The sequence below is a fragment of the Oxyura jamaicensis genome, chromosome 1 (genome assembly GCF_011077185.1).
Source record: "Oxyura jamaicensis isolate SHBP4307 breed ruddy duck chromosome 1, BPBGC_Ojam_1.0, whole genome shotgun sequence".
NCBI lineage: Eukaryota > Metazoa > Chordata > Aves > Anseriformes > Anatidae > Oxyura > Oxyura jamaicensis.
Window position 1 is genome coordinate 185,160,519 of NC_048893.1, and position 18,460 is coordinate 185,178,978.

The 18,460-nt window shown below is 38.2% G+C and overlaps 1 protein-coding gene across 2 annotated transcripts in view; it reads right to left on the reverse strand.

Annotated features, from left to right (window-relative positions):
• SGCG (sarcoglycan gamma) overlaps positions 1–14,908 on the reverse strand; it is a 136,530-nt gene extending 121,622 nt beyond the window's left edge. For both annotated transcript variants that reach the window (XM_035326329.1, XM_035326326.1), the window contains exon 1: positions 14,757–14,908. The gene's annotated coding sequence lies outside the window, so the exon portion shown is untranslated. The remainder of the gene's footprint in view (positions 1–14,756) is intronic.
• Positions 14,909–18,460: the final 3,552 nt, after the last annotated feature.

Below are 18,460 nucleotides of genomic sequence, written 5' to 3' on the forward strand. Positions count from 1 at the left end.
TGTAACATGTTAAAACAATGTCAATGAGTAACCGTAGTGCACACATACTCCCATGGCATTGCACTTGCTGTCCAACAAACTTGCTCAGCAAACAGTTACTCAAACTTAGGAGCACAGCCATAGGATTTTCACAAAAGTTGCTGGAACTCAAACACCCAGGTATATCTGCACACATTATGCAGATAGCTATCCCTGATATGATCATCTCTACCAATATATAGGCTACAGTATGATCCCATGCACTCTGTTAGGATGTACTCTCCACTTTTTAGGGACATAAAGGTATTCCTTCCTTGTTAAAGGACACTTTTTTTCACATACTGTAAGAGTATACCATTTCCTGGAACTGTTATCAGAAAATTATTATGATTTTAATACCCACTCTGAGTAGATAAATTAAACTGGTTTATCTTTCAGAGATTTTTATATACCAGCACTGTGTTCGTCCTATTATCAACACACAGTTGCTGTCAGTTTCAGTTTTCCACTTGTTACTGTCAAATGGTTCCAGAGAATAATGATATAGTATAAGACTTTTACAAGAAAAAGATATAATCTTTTATTTTCATTAGAATTACCCCATTTCCTTAGTCTTCTGTGACTACTAAAGATATCACCAGCTGTCTCTATTTCTCATGCAATACCAATTGCATGACTTGTGACATTTTTTGACTTGTGACACTTGCATATATCTTGTGCAGCTTGTGACACCTTATGACTTGTGACAAAAGCCTGGAGCATCTCAATTTTATCTCTCTTTTTTTTTTTTTTTTTTTTTCCTCATTAGAGACCTAACTTGTGAAAAAGCATAATTCACGTACTTTCTGCTAGAGGAGTTTACCTCTAACAGGAGGGAAAGACATGCCAGCATGTCCTTTGGAATAATTTCTGCATTAATACACTCTTCAGAAGGATAAAGAGAAAGAATGAATTCAGTTTCCTGAATTACTCAAAGAAAGTCACGGTACTCTCTCCAAATGTTATCAGATCAGGAAAATTCTGAGATGCCTGTTGCAGCTGACTGCAGATACAGCTAGTTAATACAGCCAACTTCACTCAATCCACTTACTGTCAGGCAGGTATTTTCTTCTTTTTCCACTGCAGATAAAATAATCAAAATACTCTCCCTGATGACTTTACTTAGCTTATTGCCTTTGTATGAACAGAACAGAAGCAAAACATAACCTTTTTTTTCCTATGTATATTTATACTATTGCTATATATACACATACTTTCCATTTTTAGTACTCACTTTATGCACCACAAAAAGACAACCTGGTCCTTTTGAATCACTGGTGTCAACTGGGGCAGCACAGGTATTTCACAGTTTGGTATTTTCAAAACCTGGAGGACTTCATAAAACAAGATAATTTTGGCTATGGGAAATGAGTAAAATTCATTCGTTTCTCACTGAAGAAAAAAAAAAAGAGAGAGAGAGAGAAGGAAAAAAAAATCTATATGAAGGTGTCTACCTGACAGCAAAACTGCACTCTGTTAGTGGAGGGTTTTCTCAGTTACCTAAGCAAATTCATTTTAGGTGCCTCAAGGTAACCCAGATGTGGGAAACCACACATCCTCCTCCTACAGCAACAACTACTGTCAAGACAGGACGGCAGAGAACCCAGATGTCCATCTTCAGTCAACTGAATTGTGCTCTCATTAGCTACTTTAAAAGTAGCCTTGGAAATAATTTCCTTTAAAAAAAAACACCTGTAAACACAAGCACAGTATTTAACTAATATGCATATTGACAATTATGGTGTTTCTCTCAAAAGAGAAGGAGGCTGACAAGAATTTTACTCAAAAGGACACTACAGCAGATCAAAACCTAAAGACAGTGAGTTGGATAATCTTTGAACGTGGTATCATATTTGCAAAAGTTTAGCAGGTCTCAGGAGGTTGAAATTGGATTGGAAATTCCTTCAGAGTAAGTTAACTCCCAGGGGTTAACTGTTTGTGTAGACAGTGATATTGATCGAGAGAGACCTCTTTATATTTGAGCTGACGTTTCAGTAGGATCCTTTTCCTTATGAAAGATCTTATACTTTCCTTAGCATCTGTAAATATTAGCTCAATTGCTGCAACTTATTCATAAGAGACAAAAAACAACAACAGCCAAACAAAAACATGCAGTATCTCAACTTGCCAAGCCAAATTCAGGTTCCAAGGAGGAACCTGACTTCTGCTAACTACTAAAGAAACTCAGGCTTGTGTTAACTTTTTAGAACATTTTGCCGTGTAAATAAAAATTTAATTGCCAGAAAAAATGAATGAATCATAGACATATCTGTAAGGCAACCTTCTAGTGACCTCACTCAAGTCATATCCCTCTAACTCCAGTAGGTATTCCAAAACCTTACAGAGCTGCACTTGAATGAAAACAGCATTTTGTATCCAGCCATATAAATTATTTTAAACTAGTCACTTCTGTTGTTAATTAGGAATTTCTGGACACTGTGCAAAAAGACTGCGAGTCCATGCTCATCATTTACACAATAAGCTGGGAGCTGCAGTACACATGGTAAAGAGACTGACCGAGTCAGAGATTATACCTGAAAATGACAGTATAATCAATAAGCACTAATGATGGATAGATGAGAAGCAGATTTTACAGATGGCCTCAGCTCCTGGGTATGAAGAGCTGCTTTTTGGATAGGCATGGACCTTGAAGTAAGCCTGTCAGCCAAGAATGGATTCAGTAAACGTCTTTGCTGGAAACATGGGCTGGAAAAATGAGAAACATTTGCTGTCACTGTCTGCTCATCAGCTTGATGACAGAACTAAAGAAAACACATGAATCAGCATACATGTCTAAAAATGATTATTTGGCAATATAGGGTCTTCAATCAGTTTTGCATTCATCACAGATAAATGTCTGGCATGTTCAAAGACGTACGTGCAGGTGCCAAGTATATCAAGCGACCTAAGACAAGAATTTACTGGCATGCTTAGGCACACTTGCATTTTCTGTTGGAGTGAGGGACTGAATGGATTTGTTATTAGCATATTTCTGGGCTCAGCTGAGCAAACAATAACAGAAGATGCTGGTTTTGGTTTACTGACTGAACTGGCTGCAAATTTACTGATCATTCAGATTTAAAAAATTCTGAAGAATTAAGTGAGTGTTGTATAAGACACATTGTATAATGACAGTAACAATTTCATTAAAGTTTTAGATACTTCTGTTGTCTTAGATTAACACAAGAAAAGATAATCCCAAACTGAGAACAGTTTATCAATCATTAGGCTTAATGAGAAGATAACAGAGGCACAGAGCATACTTAAGGGGAGGGAGGGATATTTTCTTTTACTATAGATATTTGTCTCAGATTTAAGATTTGCCTTCACTTATGGGAATGAGAAAGCAATAAGCATGAAAATTCCCTTATCATATATAGACACTTCCTTTATTGCCCAAAGACTAGCATTTCAAATGGAGAATTTATTCCTACTCTCATGAAAACAGCCTTTAAGCAGGAATTAGAAAGGCAGGTGCAAGTTGGACGAAGAGTGGAATCATATATATATACACATACACATTATCGTTATGTATATAAAATTATACAGTATTAAGAACCCAGTAACCCATGTTGATGGGTTACTGCAGACACTTCAGAAGTATAATGGCTTCCCCTACAAAGACAGGTCTGATAAAACTGATACTTTGCTCTCAGTCCAATTTGCTATTGAGAAGACAGCACAGGCTACTGAAAGGCTATTACAAAGTAAGAGGAAAAAATAATCCTTCCCATAAATTTATGCATTTTCCTTGAAGCAGTATTATTTAAGTTGGAAAGCAAAACAACAACAACAACGAAGTATTCACTGCTGATCTGAATAAAGTTGACTTTGCAATTCTTTAGAGAACCTAGAACTCAAGCTTTCAGTAGGTTGAATTTGCTATAAGCCCCAAAATGGAATGCTTGATATTAACATGAAACCAACTAGACTCCTTAAAATGTAGTATCTTTAATTGTATTTTTAATTTCTTAATATATGCCTTTGCATTTAGAATCAAGAAAGACTGATGCGAAGAAAGACTGTGTACTATTACCGTGGACTTATACCAAAGCAATGTTCATTTGCATCAAGAACTGAAGCATGTCTACAATGCTTACTTAACCTGAAATGGTCTTCTGGAACAGGAAGTCCTCTGTGGTATCTTGGGCAAATTCTTTGCAAGACAGCTGTAAAACCTGACTGAAGTACACTTGCCTGAAACATGCTGGTGGTTCCCTCCCTGAAAAAGCAGTGATGAGGATACTTTTCCCCCAAAGCAGAGCTTTTTTGGGGGTATTTAAACCAACTAGTACCACAACTTAATGTCATGACTATTAATGATGTTTCAGTTCAAGAAACATTTGGACAATGCTCTCAGACAAATGGTTTGGTTTTTGGGTGGTCCTGTGTGAAGCCAGGAGTTGGACTCAATTATCTTTGTAAGACCCTTCCATCTCAGGATATTCTATGATTATACAAGTTCAAAGCAGTAATAAGTGATTCGGACCATCTAAATTTTGTGCTGTATCTTTCTCTATTCAGACTGAACAAGAAGCAATCCTCGAATTAAAACACAATTTTTGAGGAGATAATTTAGACTCCAGTAGTAGGCTATCTGAATACATTCCTTTAAGATGTGCATTTGCAGAGGAACACAGCATACAGATGAACATAGCAGTGACCATACTTGGTATATCAAGTCACTATCTTGTTTCTGATAAAAAGCATGCTTATGAAAAGAAACTTAAGAAACATTTCAGGCCAAGGACTGATTCAGTCATTGGCACGTTCATCCATCTCTTCACACTTGAGACTGATTGAGAACTCCTGTGCCAGCGACTGCCTGTGGACTATCCCAACTGATGGTTACCAGTGAACTTACAGTCCATCAGTCTGAAAAGCATGCTTTGAGTTCCTTTATGTGTGTGCCCTCCACAACATCCTGTAGCAATGATTTTCACAGCTTAATTATTTAATAATTTGTTTTATTTTATTGCTGGTAATTTCACTGTGTGTTCTCACAGAATGAGAAATGGTGAATAATGAGCCCATTTTCACTTTTTTTTTTGTACTACTCAATGTCATTGACTTCTATCATATTAGCTTTTAGCACCTCTTTTACAAGCTGAAGAGCTCTAATCTGTTTGATCATCTGTTGAAGAGAGTACAGCATCTCCTTGACATGCTTTCTGCCTTTTGCTGAGTTGTTTATAAACTTGTATTTATTTTTTGAGACAGAAGAACTGTAACTGCATACAATATTTAAGACAAGCAGAAATATTTTTTTCATGATGAAATTTTTATTTTAAATGCTGTTCATGGCTTCTATTCTAATTCCTAATATTTCATTCACTTTTCTGATTTTCTGATATTTGTCTGATTCCAGAACTCCTATTTGAAAAGCCAAGGGTATTCAGACGGATAACCGAGGGCAAGGGCCAAAGCAAAGATCCTTTAAGATCCTTTGAGAAGTTCCTTAGTGTATACTGAAAATAAAAGTTACATTTCCAGGAAGTAATACAGATGTTTTACTAGCAGCTACCTTGATTAATTCACTGTTATTCAGCTAAAGCTCTCACCTTCCTACTAGCTTACTTCTTCAAATAATTTATGAGTTCATTGTACAGCATGTGTTCTAGCACCTCTTATCCCAACACCTCAATGGTAATCTGTCTCATCTGGGAAAAAAGTGACCATTTATTCCTACAATCATTTCCCCATGTTTTAAATACCTATTTGCCCTTAGAAGAAGCTGTTCTTTTTTTTTTTTTTGAGAGAGAGTTTTTGGTAAGAAATTTTAAAAACCTCGATGAAATTTATTGATAGTTATCCTGTATGTCATTGTTTATATCAAAAGATGAACCCCAAACAATTATCTCACAGGACTGTATTCCAGAACTGTTTGTCATATCAATCGCAAGGAATAAGTTATCATGATGAAGCACTTGACAAGTAGACTAGGGATATACATAAGCACTCTCTCATTGCCAGCAAAGGAGACCTCAATCAGATTTGGCACACACAACCTGGGAAGCAAACTCTTCTGAATTTTAAACCATCTCTTTAATAGCATATTTTCCTTGTAGATATGTGATGGAGAAGGAGGAAAGCAGCAGCAAGAATCAAAAACATCCTTCAGTGAACAGAACTTTAAACAGAGAAAGTGGAAGCAATAGAGGACAACATGACAAAAAGCCTACAAAGACTGCCTGTTGGAATGAACTGATCCTCCAAAGTGATCAAACCCTAGTGGAGAAAAAAGGCACACAAAGTTCAGTACACCAAAAGATCTGAATTTCCACAATCAGTACACGATCAGGTAGAAGCTGTTAAGATTCATCTTTTCCTGGTATTCAGTATGTTTTCAGAGCATCTGCCTTTTTTTTTTTTTTTTTTAACTTCCATTTTTCCCTATTATAGAATAACTGGAAAAAAGATGTTCATCATCCTTCCTGCTGACACCGGTCACAACATAAAGCAGAAAGGGAACTTCATAAAACCAGCAAGTGATTCTAAAATAAGTGTAAGGTAGCTCTGCTCTGTCAGTTAAAATGGAAATATCCCTCAGAGCATGTATTTTTCACTTAAATTAAATTTATTAAAATTATTAAACAGTCTAAAAGGAAACACAAGAATCCTCCCTCCCTACAGAATTTCAAAATTGTTCTTCATTATTCTTCAGTTATTTAGGAAACTGGGTGGTGAAGCCAAAGTATCAAGTGTTTTGCTAAAACTAGACATATTTTCAGGATTGCAATAGTAGAGTTAGTTGCTGCATACTATTTGGCATGATCCCCATAACCTGCACCATTTTTCCAGGTAAAAAAAGAAATTAAATTCTCATCTTGCTTTCTCCTAATTAAAACTTAGTATAGAGAATTATTTCCCTAAAGTAAAATGAAAACATGAAAAAAAAGTCAACTGGTTTTGGACAAGTTGCTAAAGAACCTTCTTCTTCTTTAAAAAAATATATTCAAAGGTATTCTGAAAATATTAATATTTTTTTTCCAAATAACAAAATGAAATGATCTTATGAAAATTCATACATCTGCTCTTTTGAAAAGCTGTTGTACACTCAACAACATAATTAAATGTTTTTCTAACCTTTTCAATTAAAAGTTTTATTTAAAATTTTAGAATCTCCTTTTAGAAGAACTAGCCTGACTGCAGACATCTAGTTCCAAATACTTCCAGACTGGCTGATCTCAGTCTGAATCCTTCTACGGATAGAGCACCCAATATATGTGACAAAATATATTTCTTCCAGTTTGACAAAAACAAAGGAAGGAAACAAAATCCTGCCACTAAAAAATAATAATTAATCAAAATAAAGTATTTTCAAGAGACATGATTTTAAGATCAAATAAACAATAACAGAAACAACAAAAAACACAACACCTTTAATCCTGTTGAATTAAGCTGTAAGAGTCTGAATAACAGGGTAAACTAATTGATGAAAAGTCGATCTCACTTGATGATAACACATCCAAAACATCACGGTTTCTTGACAAACAAAAGGCTACCTGGGTGTCCTCCCCCTTGCTTTTTGCTTTACACAGTACACAGTACTATCAGGAGCTGTCAAACTTCATCGCCAGTTCCTGAAGTTGATGTAAGAACAATCTGCATGCATTTTGAACTTCCTGAAACTCCAAAACACTGAAATGAAGGAATTGCTTCTCTAAACAGCATTGATCCTGAATGAGGCAAGTGCCAACCCGTGAAGTAAATATCCATATTTTCACCGACTGCAGAGTAAACAAGCATATTGGCATGAGTCTGGTTAACCTACCAGAAAAGGGTAAAGGAATAAACACTAAATGCTCATGCATCTGCCATCTGGGTAAATATACTATACAATGTTAGCTGGAGAACACACTGAACCAAGAACATATACGCTACCATACAGCAAACATACCATACTCTATCATAGATACAAACTGAAGCAATTCCCTAACCATATGTTTTCTGCTCACCAACGCCCACTGGTCGCAGGCCACTGCAAAGAAACTGATGGAGTCATAAGATGGATGTCTCTAATTGCCTTAAAGATTTTTTGTTTTAATAGACTGAGTGCTTGTCACACTAATGAGGCTACTAAAGTTGTTCAATTTGACTCATCTTGCACCGACCAAAGCGATTAACAAACTTCTTGGGATCACCTTGATTTAGCCAGACACTAAGATAAGGCAACACTAAGACCTCTCTGTCTACAGTGAACACTTGCCACAGAATCAGACAGTCCGGACAGCTGTACAAAAATAAGTAGCCTGCAAGTCGTATGAATGAACTAGTTTCTTGAATCACTAGGGAGATACCTGCCAGGTTCACCACTAGGAACTGAACTTGCAAATGCGGATACTGAGTTTCTGCAAGTAAAGAATCCACACCAGCCTTCCTGTACCTGAGCGCAAGAAAACAACTGCAGTTTTTGTCTTTGGCTTGCACTGTGGAAATAGATATGACTAAGGATGTAAGCAGCATCCGTGATCAGGGGAAGTACTGACTTCTTTGGTGTATCTTAGCGCTTGCAAAGGGTCCTTGAAACCACATAAAACCAGAAACTTGGAAGGCAGCAGAGGAAAATGGATCAAAAACCACATGCTGCTGTGTCCACTATCCTCAAAGAGGCTAGAGACATTATCCGCAAGGTAAGCTGCTGACTCTGGTCTGTAGACCCTCAAGGTAGATGACAGTTGAACGACCACTTTCTTCTAGGTCCACATGGAAGATCTGACAGAATAGCTACAATCTTGAACATTTTTAGAACAAAGTACTTTGAATCAAAGAAGATGACTTTGAATCAAATATGTATTCCTTCAAAAAAAGGTTCTTCAGACACATGCGCTTCTTTGGAAAGCTCTGAAAACTGCATTTAGGACATGCAGCAGAAATTAAAAGCCAAAGCATCCAGAAGGTGCAATTTATTCCCAGCAGTACGTATGGCCACTAGCACTGGGTATCTCCAGCACTGATGAATCCTTAGCATCAACTGGGAATTCTGCAGAGGCAGCAACTTCTCCAGATGTTGAAACTTGTGCCTGGAGAGGGAAAACAAACAAACAAACAAACAAAAAAACACACACACACAGAGCACAAGAATTGCCTTTTTTTTTTTTTTAAAGTCAAATGGATGGACTAAGAGAGAACACTCTCTTACTCCTGGACTTTATTACCTGGTCCTGAGAGCACAGACCTCACCAAAGTACCCAAAATGTACCTTTATGCTGCATATGTGTAAAAGCATTCTCAAGCCATGCATGTAAAAGAAGTAATCCTCCCTTCTACTGATAGAAAAAGTGAAGATGGGGACTGCTGAACTGCTGGAATGTTCTCCTTCAACATCCCTAAGTATGCAAAGTTACTGCAAGACTGAAATAGAGAAAGATAGTCGCGAATATCCACTCTAGCAGATCTTGGCCTCCTTTATAATGCTTAACAAACTCATCACATGCTTGAAAAGATCCTGAGAGGACTTCCAATCATCTAGGTAACTGGGTCTAACTTCTGTCCAGGTCCATGAAGAACACAGGTCATCCAAGGACAAATGTCCCAAGAGAAGCAATGATATAAGCTTGTACTTCAGAGAAGAGGATGGCTTTGACTGGCACCAAGACACAGTAACTGATTTTTTAAAACCTGAACATTCTTTCTAAAGAAGAGGCTTCAAACCCAACATCAGCTCACATGACAGTGACTTGGTGGAAGGCCCTCTCTAGACTTCCACTGTGACTTCACCGGTAAGCAGTTTTCAAAACTGCTTAAAACCTTCTTTCTCAAATGGTTTTGGGGAGTTTGCTTCTGAGAGTGAAGTGAGAAATTCCACTGTATTTAATCAGTCCGTTTTTTCCATTTCAGTTCTCTTTTTGTGTTTGATTGAAGTATTTGTAGACTTGTGACACTAGCACCAGGAAAAGACTGAGTACATTTTAGCTGCATACATGTGTACCTCTGTGAAAAATGTATTTAAAAAGAAAGAGATTCTTAAATCTCTTACCAAAAATCTTTGTACAAATTTTCATAGAAGAATTATGTCTAAAATAAACAAGGGAAGTTATATTGCTCTATGACTTTTCACAAATAATTTTGCAAATTAGTTTACAATTCCTCACTCACACAAACTTTATTTTGGAAAACTGACAGATATTTAAAGAACTTCTTTATTTCTGAAATCAAATTTCTGGCTTTAGCATACTTAAATATAAGCTATTTTGTATTTTTTGTGATTAATGCTTGTCTTTGTTTTGCACACAGTTTGCAGTTTCTTGAATCCTGAAACATTTTCCTCAAAACCGTCCTATTCTAAAATGTATTCCTTACAAATGTACTTTTCTGTAACAGAGAAACATGTTTTTGCTAATAATTTTTATGATAATAAATAGTAATGGCTCACTATACTAAAACCCAAATTCCATAGATCAGTTCTTACAAACCTGCAGAGACAGCTTCTATTTGTTTTCTAGACACATAATACTATAAAGTTTTTAGATTTGTTTATAATAAATGTTCATCAACATAACAGAAGTGGTGGGTGCTTAATGCAGAACCACAAATAAGTAATTTATCTGGATATTTTTGTATAATTTACATATGTTGCAGTTCACAAAACTAATCCTTCAATTTCAGAAGCTGATTATTTGTGTGACTTAAATCAACAGCAATATTGACAAATATATTAATTTGGAATATCATGGTGTGTCTCTCCACTGAAGTGGAAAAAAGATAATTAGGTGTTCAGTATTGTTCTGTTAAATTTAAGCCACAACATATTAGCAAGAAGCAAGTAAATTTAAGATCAAATTTAATAAAATGAACATTTATTAAGAGACTTTAGATTGCTACAATTTTTAGGGACACCCACCCCTAACAGTCAGTTTTTACTACTAAGTTTAGTTTCCTCTAATGTTTCATAAATGTGTACAATTGCTGACCCTGCATGACCTTTAGACTTCATATAAAGCATACATATAAATTCTGTAAATTCTACATCTAAACATATAAACTCTACTGTAATTTGGCATATTAATTCAGTAATTTGGCATATTATTTTCCATTATTTGCTGACTAAAAACACTTACTATAAATAATTGTCAGAAACTAAGAAGTAAAACTACCACTTATATTCCTTTGGTAATTTTCATGAGGTTTGTGAACAGCATTTTGATTACAAATAGTATACGTGATATGATTACAATGTACCTATCCCAGGGTTATTTTGACCTGACATCCAGGAAAAGGTATTTTGCTGCTCAATGAAAAACTATTGTATTAGAAAGAATTTCCAAACTGAAAGCCCCAGGAATATATTCCTTGAAAACTACAGTTTCTGGTGACAAAAAACTACACAGCAGAAATACATACAAGTGCTTTGGGTTTTACCAGAGTTGATAATAGACAGTAACACCCTTATTTATGCACTCATATAGTATCTCAGATGGTATCTCCAGAATGAAACACACTGCGCTTTTTAAAAAACATGTTCCAATACCATATTCAGAGAATCTTTACCATTAATTCATTGACAAATAGAAAGATTTAAGAGGATCTCCTCCGGTCCATCCTGCTAGATACTTATTGTTTTATTAATAGCTTAGTTGACAGAATATACTTGTAAATCTGCATGTGACGCTAGCTTAGGACAACTAACAATCTGATGGTAAATAGGATTAGAATTCAGAATAGCCCTAGGAAATTGAAGACACAATCTAGGAGAAAATAAAGATGCAATTAAAGAAGGTAAATACATAGTTTGCATAAGAACAATCAACTGTGAAAATACAGGATGAGGAAAAATAGTATGCAGCTATTCTTCAGAAAGACATTTTGGTGGCTATTGTTCCAAAGAGAGTTAAAAGTGAACAGCAATAGCATACTCTTGCATAAAAGACAACACACTGGGTTTATAAGTACTGCCTTGAGTATAAACTAATTTTTCCACTTTACTTGTTGGTAAGTCTACAGCTTCATCCTTTATAGATGATACTCTACCTGAATAACATGAACTGAAAGGAGTTCAGCAGAAAATATTAACTACCAAAGGTCTATAAAAGATCTAAAAAGAAAGCTGAACAAAATTAGGAGTTTTTCAGTTGAGTGGAGAACGAATGGATATGCAAGTGAAGACAGGTTAAAACACACAGAACAGGCATGCAAAGTGAGAGCTCAATCTGCTGTCTGCAAGAATACTACTTGGTCGTGGCCACCAGAAGGAACAGTTTCCCAAAAGCTAGCCATCATGTGCACTTTCTACAGATTTGCACTATGCACTCCTCAAACCTTGTACTCCTCTTGAACCTGTAAGTAAAATGGATTTTTCTCCTGATGGCATTTCATTTCTTGACAGTCTCTTTCTCCTACAGAGATAGTACACTCAGTTAACCAGTTTCACCATGATTTACCTAATCCAACAACACCAGTTTTTTTTTCTATCATGGTTTAACAGAAGCCTTCAAGAGAAGACTTTAGATTACAGCAGTACAAGGCTTGGAAACAGAAGCTAGAAAAGTGTTATAAATGCAACATAGTCTTCAGCTAAAAGCAAATGTCTCAATGCCCAGGTATATTTTTACCTGAAGTCCTCAAGGTACATGTTATTTTCAAAAGCTGGTAACTTAGTTTTTAAGGAAAAAGTTTGTGGTCAAAAAAAGCCCTGAATTCCTGATTTTTTTCCCTCCTTCCCAAACTTCCCATATTTCTATACCTTAACAGCATTGCATATACCTCCTTGCTTCACCTGGCCATTTTAACTGCTTAAGATTTCACATGCTGTAAAAGAACACTTACTTGACCCACAGTAATGTTTAAGCGTATTATTTCTAGCATGATCTGGTTTTGATAGCAATGACTCTATACAATTTGAACACGTTATGAGAACAGGAAGCTTGTAAGCACATGAAGCATTTTCTTCATTATGTTATAACAAGGTAAAATTCTACACTCCACCTCCGGGTAGCTTAAGCACTGCTGCATCAACAATACTTTTTAGTGTTTAACTGAGATACCACAACGAAGAAAATGTATCAAATACCTGTTTACAGAATTGAACACTGAATCCATAGGCATCCAATATTAAAACTGTAGTCAAAATTCTAAGTTAGACCCTAGTTCACTACAGTAATTCCTTATTTTACCACTTAGTTACCTCCTAGCTGTCAATTTACAAGCGATATATTCACTTTCACAAAAATGCATTGAAAAGTTAGTCAATGACAGTTCAGAGTGACATCTTCTAATGCAGTACACATGCTTGCTGCTATGCAAACCAAGTTTTAACTGTCATGCTGTCAAGAAAAACGATAATTCCCTAGTCATATCTATCTTTCTAAGCAAGTATGAACTACAGAACATTTGACAATAGAAAATTGTTTCATATATTTAAGAAATTCTGTCACTTGCATGAAAACTTAGGAATAAGTTACATTTGAAGCTGACAAGGAGAAAAAAAAACACAGAACACATAGAGGTGGAGAGCATTTCAAGTTTTATACATAATTTGTACTTATCTTTTTTCAGCCCTTAGTTGACTGCAACTTAAAATCCATTAATAAAAAAACTGAGCGTACATAAAAATGCAGTCTCAAAGCTGCACTTGGTCAATAACTTTGATGGACCTTCATAGAGAATATAACTGTGTTTATTAAAAAAAAACACAACACAAACTCAATCTGAAATTCAGATTAAGTATAGTGCCTTATCAATGTCCAATGAATAATCATTGGGATTACCCGCAGTAACAGATGAATGTTGCTCAGTTTATTCTCCTTTTGAATGCTCCCCTAAATTTGTTACATCGTAAAGTAAATAAATAAAAATTATACATGCTTTTCTAATCTGGAGAAATTAAGATCTTCACATTTGATTTCTTTCTTTGGATGTTTCAAGGAATATAGTGAGATTACATTGGCACTATGAAAACATGACAAAGTGGATGTAAAACGTTCGTAATTGCAGATAATACAATTCTTAAAGTAGCTTCTCTCGGATTTAACCAATGGAATAAGCACAGCACATCGTTTATGAGGAGGGACCTTGCCTTTGGCAAATCTTGCGTAATTGAAGTGACTTAAATCTTTTCACTCTCAGGGCAGTTTGCAATGCACTTCTTTGGGCTGGTACGGAAGCAGGCTTCTGAAGATACCGATATATATATATATATTTTCTTTAAGATGGTTCAATGTTGCTTTGTAGCTAAGGTACCCAGAACCTCTGTGGGGCACTCTGCTCACTTTTCACTCCTTAAATGATTTTAGAAGAAATAAGCAAAAAGATGTGAAACTGACTTAGTGTCTTTGATACAAACTCTGAGCAAAGGAAAGCAAAGCACCACCGTGGCACACTTAAAGCGGGATTCCGCCTCCCACCGCGCTAATCAAACCCCACACCCTGTCTTTAAAGTTGTCAGCGAGCCCACGGATGCCCAGCAAAGCATGATTCACGACGAGCCGCGGCGTGTGTACAGCCAGGCACAACAAACACACCCAAGTCCCCGGCGCAGCGCTGCGCGTTACTACTTTCTGCTAACGTTTTGTTTGTTGCTTTCTTCTTCCTAAACACACCCGGGCTGTCAGGGAGGGCACCGAGCCCCAGGGAAGGCTGCCCCCTCCATCCCCCCCCGGACACACACCGGCTCCTATCTCTGTAAAGAGCCGGGCACGGAGCCCCCGGGGCACGGGTCCCGCCGGGAGAAGGGTCCTGCAGCCCCCGGGAGGGAACTTTTCGCCGGGCCGGGCCGGGGCCGAGGCGAGGGCGCTCGTTACCTGATGCCGCCGCTGGGCTCCAGGGCAGGGTCCCCGCGGCTCGCTGCATGCCCGAGGGGCTTCATCCGGCTTCCTCCCCGCAGGCAGCGCCGCCTTCCCCGCCGGCCCCGCAGCCTCGCCGGTGCGGCGAGGAGGGAAGGAGGAGCGGCGGCAGGGAGGAGAAGGGGCCGAGCAGGGGGCGGGCAGCGAGCTGTGCCCGCCCGTCGCCCCACAGCGGCGGGGGGGAAAGCGACCTTCCCTGCCCGGTGCTGACAGGGTTCGGGCTGCCTGGCGGTCACACGTCCCGGCCACGGAGGGAGGGGGGTGCCCGGGGCCCGGCGGCGCCGCCAGGGAGCGGTCGGTGGCCGTGGAAGGCGCTGCTGGCCCGCTGGGCGCCCGCGTGAGGCGGTCGCTGAGGCCGAGGCGTCCATTTGGGGCCGTGCGCCTTGGTGGGCAGGGACGGGTGGGACCTGGGGGCGTGCGGGCGGCTTTCGTGGGGGGCGCCGCGATGGAGGCATGGAGTATCTTGAGCTGGAAGGGACACGCAAGGATCATCGAGTCCAACTCCTGGCTCACCCAAAAAATAAACCATGTGTCTGAGAGCACTGTTCAAACACTTCTTGAACTCCAGCAGGCTCAGTGCCATGACCACTGCTCTGGGGAGCCTGTCCCAGTGCCCGACCACCCTCTGGGTGCAGAACCTTTCCCTCACCCCCAGCCTGACCCTCCCCTGTCCCAGCTCCATGCCGTTCCCTCGGGTCCTGTCGCTGTCCCCAGAGAGCAGAGCTCAGCGCCTGCCCCTCCGCTCCCCTCGTGAGGGAGCTGCAGGCCGCCATGAGGCCTCCCCTCAGCCTGCTCTGCTCTGGGCTGAGCAAACCAAGGGACCTCGGCCCCTCCTCATACGTCTTTGCTGGGCAGGACAGGTTGCAAGGGGCACAGAAGGAGCATAGGGTAGACACTTAGCGAGGTTGAGGAAGTATGGGATTGGGAAGTTTGGGAGAAGAAAATGGGATCCAAGAGGTTAGGAGGGAAATTGCCAATGACGTATGTCTTGTAGATTTGGAGGATAAATGACAAGTGTATTTTTTTTTTTTTTTTTTTTTTTTCTGGCAAATCTTACTATCCAAAGGGTGTACAGAAAGTCAGAGAAGAGTGAATGGAATCAGGATAACTGGAAAGGAGAAAAGAGTAGGAAAAAATTGACAGACAACAAGGGAGAAAATGAGTTTTGTAAATGGGCAAAGGGGGGTTGAAGAGAATGACAAGGTGTTTGGGGAGGCCCAAATTTTGTGGGGTTTGTGTGTGAGTAACCCGTGCATGGGGAAGAAATGCAATACAAAAGTGAAATGATGGGTGTGGAAGAGAAGTTTAGATTCTTTGTCATGGAGATCAGAGAATGAGCTATTAAGGAAGTGGTAAAGGATTTTTGTTTAAGGAAGATATGCATGAGTTGAAGGATTGGAAACATAGGAAACGAAGCACTTCAGGAACTGTTGGACAAGAAGGGACCTGGAGATCAAAAGAAGGGACTTGGGGATCAAAAGAACACGAAACAGCTTGAAAGAGCTAGCAAATCCTAGATGAACATGGGAATGGATTTGGTTGAAGGTAGTGGGAATATTGGTTATATGTGAAAGAGAAATTATATGCTGCGTAAACATTTTATGTAAGAATTGTGCGGCATAGCTTGCTGTGTTCTGGCAATTCATCCCATCCCCCATAGGTAGAGGGGAGCTGGATTCTCCAGACTGAACTCACCTTTATAGTCAGCGTAGCAAAGTGGATCCTAAGCATCGAAAAATAGTGGTAAAAGCAATATTGCCTGGAGACTTGATGTCAACCTAGCCCTTGAAGAAATGAGTTTTAACTTTTGGGCAACCCTGTTTGAAACACATGCAGTTGAGTAGATACATTGCTCCTTATGTTTACTTATGGTAAGTCCCTTAAATGTAAAATGAGATATGAGATGGGATACATGCTGGGATTAATGAAATTGGAGTAGGGATTCCTAGTTTTACAATGAAGTGTGTCATTGAAGTATTCACTGCAGAAATGAGAGGAGGAAATGATGAACACCAAATTCATATCTTCATCCAGGTTATTAATTGTGTGGAAAAACTCCTTCCCCCAATCACTTCCCACAACTTCCCGGTATGACCTAGAATACTTCAAAGTGTTTCTCATTTTTAGTCAGTTTCATTCTGGTCTCTTCCAACCCTCTTCTTAGTTGTTTTGGGACAGCTGTAGTGACCTACATAAAATCTGGCACAAGACTTGTGTTGTAACTCATAATGATAGGGATACTGTAGACACTTCTGCACAAGCTAGTGAGGGAATAGATTGAACAGGAAAAAAAATGGAAAAACTAGTCTTCTTTAATGTAGGACTATGTAATCCATATCTCTCCATTTGTTTTTCTCTTTCCAGTCTTTCTGCCATCTATTTTTCAGAATCTTCCTTCTTATGGCTCATCAATCTTACCACTGTATCAATGTCTAAAAGTAATTTTAAATATTTTGTATTTATAGATATTTTTAAACAATGTTGTTGCCAAAGATCTCAAGGATGATACTTTAGTAGCTGTCTTTTAGATAAAAATAGTGTGCCAGTCTGAACTGCCAGGTGCTATTGGAATATTGGTGAAAATAATAGTGGTTAATAATAAATGCCTAGCAGGTTGTTTATAGGAGTTGGACACATTGGTCCCTGTGGAGCTGCTGTCAAGCTGGTTCTAACTGCTGAAAATTCTGTACATCTGAAAGATGGAGAGATCAGCATTTTCAACTTATTTCTGAGCTTAGTGGTCCTTATGTTTTGATGGGAATTACGAACCAACCAAAATCAGTAGCTAACTGCGGGTTTTTTTGTATGTGTGTGAAAGATGTGCAGTCTACTACCAGTTGGTATTGTGTTTAGTATTTTTTTTCTCCCTTGAACCCCAGTTTATCAGAATCAGAAGTCATATACTGGAAAATATATTTTATTGGGTACATTAGTGAGTTAAATCAAAATTAGTGCACAAATCAGTAATTTCTTAAAATAGAAAAACAAAATCCCTGCTTTACATGATAAAAAAAAGTTTCTAGTGATCAACTTAAATCTACCTTGCAGAAGAGATTATCCAGAACAAGAGTGACACGCTGATGAGTGAAACTAGTTTAGGAACATTTGACTTGCTAGAACAGTGCAATATTTACTTGTAAGTATTTAGTGTGTATTTTCAGACAAGTATACCTTTATAAACTAGTTTCTCATAGTTATATACAAGCATATTTTCCTGTGGGAAAGCAAGTAATAGTTTTTGAAACAAACTAGAGCAAATGAAGCATGTACCTGCTAACATACCATAACGGTTGGGCTTGATGTGCTTGGAGGTCTTTTCCAATCTAAAAGATTCTATTATTCTGTAACATACATGTATTTGCACATTCAAAATAAAATTCTAAAAGTTATTGGTGCAAGCAAAATGTTCACGATATGTTAATCACTGGACAGAAGTAGAATTTGATGTGTTGATCACCTAGACTAAAAAGTAGCAATAACTTGTGCGTAGGAATTGTTTCTACCAAAAATGAAATCTTGTATTATTTATAGAAACTATTAAATTTCGGAAGGAAAATAATCTATTTTTGAGTGAGTGACTGTGCATTCACTTGTTTTTGAAGACAGACTGCTTGTGCCATGAAATAAGAAATCAGTGAGATGTAAATTTAATATCATTTGGT